The sequence below is a fragment of the Felis catus genome, chromosome E1 (assembly GCF_018350175.1).
Source record: "Felis catus isolate Fca126 chromosome E1, F.catus_Fca126_mat1.0, whole genome shotgun sequence".
NCBI lineage: Eukaryota > Metazoa > Chordata > Mammalia > Carnivora > Felidae > Felis > Felis catus.
Window position 1 is genome coordinate 1,585,834 of NC_058381.1, and position 10,693 is coordinate 1,596,526.

General features: G+C 50.7%; 1 long non-coding RNA gene across 1 annotated transcript; it reads right to left on the minus strand.

Annotated features, from left to right (window-relative positions):
- Window positions 1-6,740: 6,740 nt before the first annotated feature.
- Window positions 6,741-10,692, minus strand: LOC123381932. The gene is made up of 4 exons (XR_006589546.1): window positions 10,186-10,692; window positions 8,782-9,225; window positions 7,859-8,030; window positions 6,741-7,357 (listed from the first exon to the last, which is right to left on the minus strand). It is a non-coding gene; the product is annotated as an uncharacterized LOC123381932 (long non-coding RNA).
- Between the last annotated feature and the right edge of the window lies 1 nt (window position 10,693).

The following is a 10,693-nucleotide window of genomic DNA, read 5'->3' on the forward strand; positions in this document are numbered from 1 at the left end:
TTGCTTCCCTTCTCTTATGTTCATCTGTTTTGTCTCTTAAAGTCCTCATATGAGTGAAGTCATACGATTTTTGTCTTTGACTAATTTCACTTAGCATAAGACCCTCCAGTTCCATCCACGTAGTTGCAAATGGCATGATTTCATTCTTTTTGATTGCCGAGTAATACTCCATTGCATATATATACCGCATCCTCTTTATCTATTCATCCATCGATGGACATTTGGGCTCTTTCCATACTTTGGCTATTGTGGACAGTGCTGCTATAAACATGCGGGTGCATGTGTCCCTTCGAAACAGCACACCTGTATCCCTCGGATAAATGCCTAGCAGTGCAATTGCTGGGTCGTAGGGTAGTTCTATTTTTAATTTTTTGAGCAACCTCAAACCCACCTTAACGGTCTTGGTCAAGGGCATGGCCCCCCTCTCACCGTACAAGCTGACCTAAACTGCGGATCGGGAGCTGAGGAAGAAACAGAGGTGAAAGAAATAGCAGAATCCAGCATCTGGTGCCACGATGCCACGGGTGGCCCCCCGGTCTCAGTGCCGTGAGCGACGTCCCTGCCTCCTTTGCCCCTCCGGGGTGGCAGTGGTGGTGTAGTGTTGAGGCTGGTTCTGTGCCAAACCTTTGGTTGTGGTTCTTGCCCTGTCACCTCGAACCTGGCTCTCCAGCTCTCCCAGAAACGCTTTGGGCCAACCGATGTCTACGCAGTAGACATTTATAAAATGGCTCGTCAGCGATCATAAAACCACTGGTTCGTTCGCAGCCCGAATGAGCAAGTTGGGTTTTCGACAGCCAGCGTATTTCGTGGCCTAAAGGAAGGAACAAATACGGTCTGTCTAGTAATTATATTTTACAGGTTTTATGGTTATCCCAAGTCTGTCGTTAAAGGTTACGCTCCTGTGCGATTAAACGGACGCAAAAACGTCTTGTGCTCTGACGGGGTGGACGTCTTGTGGAACCCCTTCAGTTCCTTCTCCCTGAACGACAGCAAACACGTCGAAAGGACTTGCCAGCACGAACACGAGGAAGCAAGCGTGTCCGGTTTAATCATAAACGAGATCTTCGGTGGCACCTGGCTGGGTGCCTCTTCCTCCTTCTCTTGCCAAGGTGACCGTCACTGGGACAGCCCTGGCGGCCTCAAATAATTTGGGCGAAAATGTATTTCCTTATCAGTCTTCTCATCAAATGCTCTTGTGACCAATTTTTTTTTTATTTTGAATAAGGCTGGATTAAAATTTTGAATCTTATAATTTTGAGTCTACAATTCTAGCAACTGTACGTTTTTTGCCCCTTCCTTCCATCCCTCCCTCCCTCTCTTCCTTCCTTCCCTCTCTTCCTTCCTTCCTTCCCTCCTTGCCTCCTTGCCTCCTTCTCTCCCTCCTTCCCTCCTTCCCTCCTCCTCGTTTCTTTGTATTGGCTAGAACCCGCAGATCATTATTAAGCAGCAGAAGTGAGATGATTGTGGCCATTTTTTCAATCATGCGACTGAATTCCTTCAGTGACCAGCGTAAATCAGTTCTGCAGGGCAGAGGTAACCCGGACTCTGGGAGAGGGACAGGTGGGTGGGACTTGCCGTACACACACCAGTCTAATCTCTGTTCTACTCACCCTGGCTCATTATTCTTCCCTCTGCACTCGGCAATCTCACTTTTGCTTCTTAGACCCCCTATGTTAGTTTTATGGTCTCTCTTCATTTTGCAGATGAGGAACACGAGCCTCCAAAAATTTGAATTTTGAGGCTGAAATCACAGTTAATCAGCGAGTGCCAAGTCTGCCCTGGGTTTTTGTGGCAGCTAGCCCAAACTCTTTCTAGAGTATTCCGTAGCTACTGGATCCTGTGAGTTTGGTTTTTGTAGTCATTTACGTTCTTTTTTTTTTAAATTTTTTTAATGTTTATTTCTTTTTGAGACAGAGAGAGACAGAGCATGAACGGGGGAGGGTCAGAGAGAGGGAGACACAGAATCCGAAGCAGGTTCCAGGCTCCGAGCTGTCAGCACAGAGCCCAGCACAGACCCTGATGTGGGGCTCAAACTCACAAACTGCCAGATCGTGACCTGAGCTGAAGCCGGACACTCAACCGACTGAGCCACCCAGGTTCCCCTAAGTTCTTAGAGGGTGGTAACGTATTTTTCTATGTTTATATGGTGTCGATCACTTGGTCAAAGAGGACAGACCTTAGAATAGATTCAACAATAAATTTAGTTAAGAAAAAGTTTTTAACTGAGTTTTTAAAAACACTGGAGCCTTGTAAAATAATTTTTCTCACTTAGACAAAAATGTTTATTTTGGTAAAAGATTAAAATACCAGGGACGCCTGGGTGGCTCAGTGGGTTGAGCATCCGACTCTTGATTTCAGCTCAGGTCAAGATCCCAGATCGAGCCCTGCTTGGGATTCTCTCTCTGTCTCCCTCTGCCCCTACCCCTCACCCCACCCTCGCTTGCATGAGCACACACTCTCTGTCATCGCACAGAGCCCGATGTGGGGCTTGATCTCACGAACTGTGAGATCATGACCTGAGCGGAAATCAAGAGTGGGATGCTTAACTGACTGACCACACACACACACACAAATCGCTTTTTAATTTAACATGGTTTTCATCTTAGTACTTAATTCGTGGACCTAATTCATTGTTGTAGTATTTTATCTTATTTTAGTGTATAAATGTACTATAGTTATTGTCCATTATTCTACTAATACCTGACTTCTTTTTCATTTCAACCAATGCTGCAGTGATAAATAGTAGATTCAGAAATACGGCTTGGCCAGTGAATGTCAACAAACTGCATCCCTGTAAGTAAGGTTACTTACAAAGTGGTGGCACACTTAAAAGTATTTTTGCCAAGGGGCGCCCCGGGTGGCTCAGTCGGTTAAACATCCAACTTCGGCTCATGATCACGTGGTTAGTGGGTTCGAGCCCCACGTCGGGCTCTGTGCTGACAGCTCGGAGCCTGGAGCTGCTTCAGATTCTGTGTCTCCCTCTCTCTCTGCCCCTCCCCTGCTCACACTCTGTATCTCTCTCAAAAATAAACATTAAAAAATTTTTTTTAGTCTTTTTGCTAAAAAAGAAAACATTTTGCCAAAATTTTCTCCAAAACAATTTTGCCAGTTTACATTCCCATCAACGGGTACCCATTTCCCTACATGCTCACTGACACTGTATTCTATCAGTCCTTTCCAATTTTGGGCAATCTAAGAGGTAAACAATGGTATTCAGTTTTACTTTGCATTTCTCTTACTACTGGCTTCTTCGTAAGTTAATCGTCTGTTTTTATTAATTCTAGTCTTGAATTGCCTGTTGGTTTCTTTTTACCTGTCTGGATCGCTGAATAATATCCCACTGAGTGGACGTGCCCCAGCTTCTTTATCTATTTGCCCTGAGTTTCTTTAATTGGTGTATTGGTCTTTCTATTCATTTATAGGAGCCCTTTACATGTCATAGATAGTAATCCTTTGTCTGCTATATGTGTTACAAATATCTTCTCACAGACTCTTATCTCTCACTTTTTTTTAAAAGTAGGCTTCATGTCCAGCATAGAGCCCCACACAGGGCTTGAACTCATGACCCTGAGATCAAGACCTGAGCTGAGATCAAGAGTCAGACACTTAACTGACTGAGCCATCCAGGCACCCCTACTCATCTTTTAGTATCTATCCCAGTATGGAAGATTCTGGTTTGTAATATATATAAAGTCAGGCTGGTAAATATTTTCTGTATGGCTTCTAATCTTTATAAATGTGTGTTGTATCTTGCCATTTAACTAAATTGAGCTCAGTCTTCAATGACGAGTATAGTCAGCAGGGTGAGGACAGAGAACAGTATGTCAAATGGAGAGACCAGAGAGGCAAGTCCACAGACAGGAGCGAGTGCCAGGGTTTCTTCCCTGGGCTGGCTTCCTCCCAAAGTGCATTTCCGCCCCAGGGCAATGTGACTGTTCTTGCTGGGCTCCAAGTAACCTGCTGTTTAGCTACAGGGCGGGGAACCAGAAGGAAACTGTGAGTCTTAGACCTGCCCTCATTTGGCAGGTTACCTTGGCTAAGTCACCAAGCCCCAGGAATGTTTCATGTCATGTGTCCATCCATCCGTCCATCCATCCATCCATCCATCATCCATCCATTATCCACCCATCACCCATCCATCCACTCATCATCCAACCACCCATCCATCCAACTACCCTCCATCCATCCATCATCCATCCGTCTGTCCATCCATCCATCCATCCAACTACCATCCAACCATCCATCATCCATCCGTCTGCCCATCCGTCCATCCATCCATCCATCCATCCATCCATCCATCCATCATCCATCCATTATCCACCCATCAACCATCCATCCACTCATCATGCAACCACCCATCCATCCAACTACCATCCATCCATCATCCATCCGTCTGTCCATCCATCCATCCATCCATCCAACTACCATCCAACCATCCATCATCCATCCGTCTGCCCATCCGTCCATCCATCCATCCATCCATCCATCCATCATCCATCCATTATCCACCCATCAACCATCCATCCACTCATCATGCAACCACCCATCCATCCAACTACCATCCATCCATCATCCATCCGTCTGTCCATCCGTCCATCCATCCATCCAACTACCATCCATCCATCCATCATCCATCCGTCTGCCCATCTGTCCATCCATCTATCCATCCACCATCCATCCATCCATCATCCATCCGTCTGCCCATCTGTCCATCCATCTGTCCATCCATCCATCCAACTACCATCCATCCATCCATCCATCATCTATCCGTCTGCCCATCTGTCCATCCGTCTGTCCATCCATCCATCCATCCATCCACCATCCATCCATCATCCATCCGTCCATACATCCATCCATCCATCCATCTATCCATCTATCCATCCATCCATCCATCCATCATCCATCCATTATCCACCCATCAACCATCCATCCACTCATCATCTAACCACCCATCCATCCAACTACCATCCATCCATCCATCATCCATCTGTCCGTCCATCCATCCATCTATCCATCATCCATCCATCATCTGCCCATCAACCATCCATCCAACTACCATCCATCCATCCCTCCCTCCCATACTTAAAGAGTAATTACTACCTACCTATACTATTTTAGGTACTGGGGATAACTGGATAAAAGAGAAAATGTCCTGCTCTCGCAATACTTACTATCCGGTGGAGAAGCTGTAATATATAAGCAAATAAATACATAAATAAATAGGCAATTTCACACAGTGATAAGTGCTATTTCTATAAACACCATGAGGTCATGTATGCAGCCAGTATGTGCGGCATGTTGGAGGCATAGAGGAGAGTGAGGATGCTACCTCGTTAGGGTGGTGGGAGAAACCTTCTCTGAGGAGGTAGTATTTGAACTAGGAAGGGAATAATGAGAAGGAAACAGCCATGTGAAAAGCTGCAGAACGTGTGACTCTTGATCTCAGGGTTGTGAGTTCGAGCCCCATGTTGAGTGTGGAGATTAGTTAAATAATAAAGTACAATAATCAATAAAATACGTCCTTCCTCTTTCATCTGCAACCGTGTTTGGGTTCAGACATCACTTGGGGGCCACAGTAAGGGGCTTGACTATTTTCCCAACGCAACGAGAAGCCACCGGAGGGTTTTAGAGAATCGAGAATCCCATCTTGGAAGCTTCCGGCAGAGACGGCTGCTGCCGTGGGCCTGGCCTCTGTCTCCAGGGGTCTACAAGACGATCCAGCTGGGTATGATTTTATATTAAATCTAAAATGGTTGACATACGTCCCACATGGCTCACCTATGCTATGTGGATTGGCACCCGCATACTGGTAATCTGTCACGTAAGCGAGAGGCCGAGGGAAATTATCAGAAAGAATACATATTTATATCTACCGCCATTAACAATGCCTCTCACCCTTAGATGGTATGTTGTCTGTTTTAAGAAAATAATAATGGTACAGGGGGGGCCTGGGTGGCTCAGCTGGTCAAGCATCAGACTCTTGACCTCATGATCTCGCAGTTCATGGGTTCAAGTCTTGCCTCGGGCTCTGTGCTGACAGCTCGGAGCCTGGAGCTGCTTCGGATTCTGTGTCTCCCTCTCTCTCTCTGCCCCTCCCCTGCTTGTGCTCGCGCGCTCTCTCTCTCTCTCAAAAATAAATAAACATAATTAAAAAAAATTTCTTTGTTATTGAATACACCAAGCCAGAGCAGAGGGCAGGAAGCAAAGAGAGACTGTCTGCCCCAAGGCAGTGGTGAGGGAGTCTGGGAACAGACTGAATTTTCTTTTTGGGTAACTGCCCGGTGGTGAGTAGTCATTGGTTAGTTAGGGCCTGGGGCTCTTCCAAGGTGGGTTGGCGGGTCACTTAACAAGCCCGTCTGCCTCATCTCCACGGTCCCTGTGGTGTTTTAACCTTGATCAAGTCTCGTCGCTCAAGCCCGCTGCCTGCCTGTGGCCTCTCCACCCGCCTCCCCTCCGGCAACCACCAGCTTGTCCTCTGGTTCTGCCCGGCCACCTCCGTTTTGTTTAGTCTGTTCATACGGCCGCACTTCCTAGCCAGGCACACGAGGCAAGCAAGGGTAGGGTCCTGCCACCTCGCAGATCCTTGCCTCACCTTATCCCAGCCCCCTGTGCTCCCCTCACTCTAAGGGCCTAATATCCAAATTCCTTACAGTCCCTGAAGCCCGTCCTTCCCACCCAGCAACCCTCTCTGGCTGTATCCCTCCTGCCCTTTGAGACTTGAGTCTGGATGGGACTGTCTTCCAGCAAACCTTCCCCACCCCTCCCCTCCCTTCCCCTCCCCTCCCAGACCAGGGCCGGTCATCCCCCAGGGACCTTATCGGAGTGCTTTGTACTTTGGGATGCAGTGTTTTGGTCTCGTCCTTGGAAGCAAGATGTGGGTCAAGGTTGCAGTAAATATCTGTTGCCGGAATGAACACATAGGAGAAAGAACGGAGCGCTTGTTTGGGGCCGGTCCTGGGCTAGTCGTCGGATGTCAGCGGAAGGTTCCCTGCAGATCCCCCAGGGGGAGAGCACACCCGACGGGATGCATCCCTTGGAGACATCGTCCCCCTGCTCGGCTCTCAGCCTTGCCCCCCGCTTGGGGCTGGGCCCCCCGCTTTCCCTGGGCCATATGCTGCCTCCCGCCGCCGCACCCCCTTTCTCTGCGTCACCAGGCTGCGGCTGAGCGCTGAGGGCCATCCCGCATAGGAAGCCAGCCAGCCGGGCAGCCGCGGTTATATTTAGATTTCTGTCACCTGAATCGGGGCAGCGGTGGCATCTCGGGAGGGAGCTGAGGCAGGAGACCAGGGCCGTGAGGACACGGGCAGGAAAGTGGGGCACGGACGCCAGGCTCCCTGAAGCAAGTCGCGGGGCAAAGCTGGAGAGGCGAGGTCAGAGGTGACTTTAGAGAAGGATCAGTGCCAGCTGGGTGGAGGACGGTGGCCCCGGGGAGGTGAACTCAGAGCCGCTCGCCGGCCCTGGAGGCAGGGCTGAGGCAGGATCGGGAACCCCCACCCCCCCAGCCAAGGGAGGCCGCGGAGTGAGGGGTCTGGGGTGGGCAGCAGGGACATGGCCACAGGACCCTAGACACTGGGAGAAACCAGGAGGAAGCAGACTAGCAGGGTACTTTTTTTTTGAGCCCCAAGGCCTTCCCTGCCCCAGGTCGGATTGATCAAGTTACAGCCCCGGGGGCAGGGACTGAGGCCCCAGTTATCACCGATGCAGTTTTTCCTCCCTCTGACCTCTGGAATCCACGGCCACCTCCCGAAGGGGCTGCTATAGACAACGCTGCCCCCACCCCTGCTCGTCGCTGCCCCTCAGGCCGACCCCCAGTGTCCGAGTGCCCGGTGCAGACACCCAGCCTCCCCGCCAGACTCACCTTGAAAAACAGCTCTACTGTGGTCTCACTGACATAAAACGAGCTGCGCGTCTTTAAAGGGTACAACTTGAGGGGCGCCTGGCTGGCTCAGTGGGTGGAGCACAGGACCCTTGATCTCCGGGTTGTGAGTTCGAGCCCCACATGGGGTGTAGAGATTACCTAAAACTAAAATCTTAAAAAAAAATAAATAGGGGCGCCTGGGTGGCTCAGTCGGTTAAGCGGCCGACTTCGGCTCAGGTCGTGATCTCGTGGTCCGTGAGTTCGAGCCCCGCATCGGGCTCTGTCCAGCTCGGAGCCTGGAGCCTGTTTCAGATTCTGTGTCTCCCTCTCTCTGACCCTCCTCCATTCATGCTCTGTCTCTCTCTGTCTCAAAAATAAATAAACGTTAAAAAAAATTTTTTTTAATAATAATAAAAATAAATAAATAAATAAATAAATAAATAAATAAATAAATAAAATGAAGCGTACGAGTTGATAAATTCTGAAACATAGCCACTCTGACAGGTGTCTGGATCCCTGAGGATTCTGTTTCACCCCCTGGTCACTGAGGATGATGAGGGGGGTTTTGTGGGCATGCTGGCCAGTTGATGTCTGTTCCACTATTTCCCCCGTTTGTTAAATTAAAAAAATTTTTAAACATTTACTTATCTTTGTTTACTTTTATTTTTTTAATGTTTTTATTTATTTTTGACAGAGAGAGAGAGAGAGAGAGAGAGACAGAGCATGAGTGGGGGAGGGGCAGACAGAGAGGGAGACGCAGAATCCGAAGCAGGCTCCAGGCTCCGAGCTGTCAGCACAGAGCCTGACGCGGGGCTCGAACTCACAGACCGTGAGATCATGACCTGAGCCGAAGCCGGACGCTCAACCCACTGAGCCACCCAGGCGTCCCAGTCCATTTTTTCTTCATTGAATTGTTTTCTTACCGTGAAGTCTTATATGCTTGAATACTCCATACACAAGACTCTCTCGAATATATGACTTTCAGATATTGTCTTCCAGTCTGTGGCTCGTCTTTGCGTGCTCTCGAGTGTCCCCGAAGTGAAGCTTCTAACTGTGATGAAGTCCTCTTTATTTCTTTTTTTTTCCTATTATGGACAGTGCTTTTGATGTAGTGCCTAAGAAATCTTTGCTGAGCCAAAGGTCACGAAGATTTTGTGCTATGTTTTCTTCGACAAGTGTCATAGTTCTACGTTTTACATTTTATGTTATTTATTTATTTAGCAAGCTGGGAACGGGGTGCCCTCTCCTCCACGTCAGGCTGCCCGCTGCTCCCCGTGTTACCAGCATCAAGCTCCGAGCCTCCACGGTTCCGGGGTTGCAGGCTTCCACCGTCGTTCCCAGCTCTGTGTTTGGGAACCACACTCCCCCTGTTGGCAGTTTCCAGATTAGAAGGTGTGGACCACCGCGCCCCCAGCCCAAAGCATTGTTTCTGCCCTGATGGCCCCATCCAGCCCTTTCTTCAACTGCTGTCATGACAACGGTCACCGGGCACTCGAGATGTAGCACTAGGGGGTGACCCTCATTCTACGTGTGATGTGGCTGCCGTGGGTGCCGACACGGACGTGGGGTCACGGGGTGAAGAGTGGACTGCGTCCCCCTCCCAGCTCCCTCCAGTCTGACCATCTCAGGTTCTGTGGCTTCCAGAGGTGAGGGTCTCTGGGGCCAGCCCCCTTTGGAGGACAGGGCGGGAGGACGCTGATGGGGGGACAGAGGCACCGCGGACGGCCACCAGGGGGCGTCTCCCGTTCTCCCGGAGCCCTGGGGCCTCTTCACCCGCCTGGACCCGCAGAGTGACCCCTGCCCAGGGCAGAAGGAAAGCCAAACAGACCGCCCAGCCTCCTGCCCCATCTCGTGGTGGCAAGACAGCAGCGGGGCCAGGGGAACAGTGCAGGCAGACCCACAAGCCCTGATGAGGGCCCCGAGCTTTGCTCTCCAAACACTAGGCCTTGGTCTGTCCGCATTCTGTCTACTGGGTGAACTCCTACGCATTCTTCAAGGCCCACTTCAAATGCCCCCACTGGACCACCCAGCCCTGCCGCTGCTGTGCTCCCACAGGGTCAGCATCCATGGCTCCCAACAGTAACTATGCGTGCGCCCTTCTGTCCTGGAGAAGGTGGGCTCCACCAGGGACCCTGACCCGCCGGGCTCTGAGTACAAACCCGTGAGCTTGGGGCCCGGGTTCTGTCCCGCCCTCACCTTCCTCCCGCACTTTGAGAGACTTCCCTGGGGGCAAGAGCTGGCTCTGACCCCCTCCCCACCCAGCACCGGGCCCGGTGAAGCAGGAGTTTGCTGGAAGGAGGTCGCCTCCTTCCATGTGTGTGACTCACTTGTCTGGGTGGACGGCGTGGGTTCTTGTCCCAGGCAACACACCCCAACCGGGCGTTCTCTGTCACGCCCAGGGCTGTGTGGGCACCGCGGTCCGGTAGGGGAGCTGCGAAGGCACCCCGTCCCCACTGGGGACAGCGGACGATCACAGCAGAGGCTCCACGGCTCCGTCCCCGGGGCACCTCGCGTCACCAGTCAGCTCTCTTATTTCGCTGGCGAGGAAACTGAGGCTCAGCCCCGTACAAGGGGCTGTTGTCGAACCACGCCTGGGATTCTGACCCGCCGACCCCAGGTCTGGGCCTGGCGTGCCGGATGCACGTGGGGGTCAGCAGGTGCGTCGAATCCGCTGTGTCATTGGCACAGGGCCAGCCCCGAGCACAACTGAAACCACTTACTGGTGAGTCAGCAGGACGCAAACCGAGGAGTCAGAGGATGAGCTCGGCCCACAGAAGCACGTGTTCACTTCCCAAAAGATCAATTTTTTAGTGTTCATCTATTTATTTTGGGGGC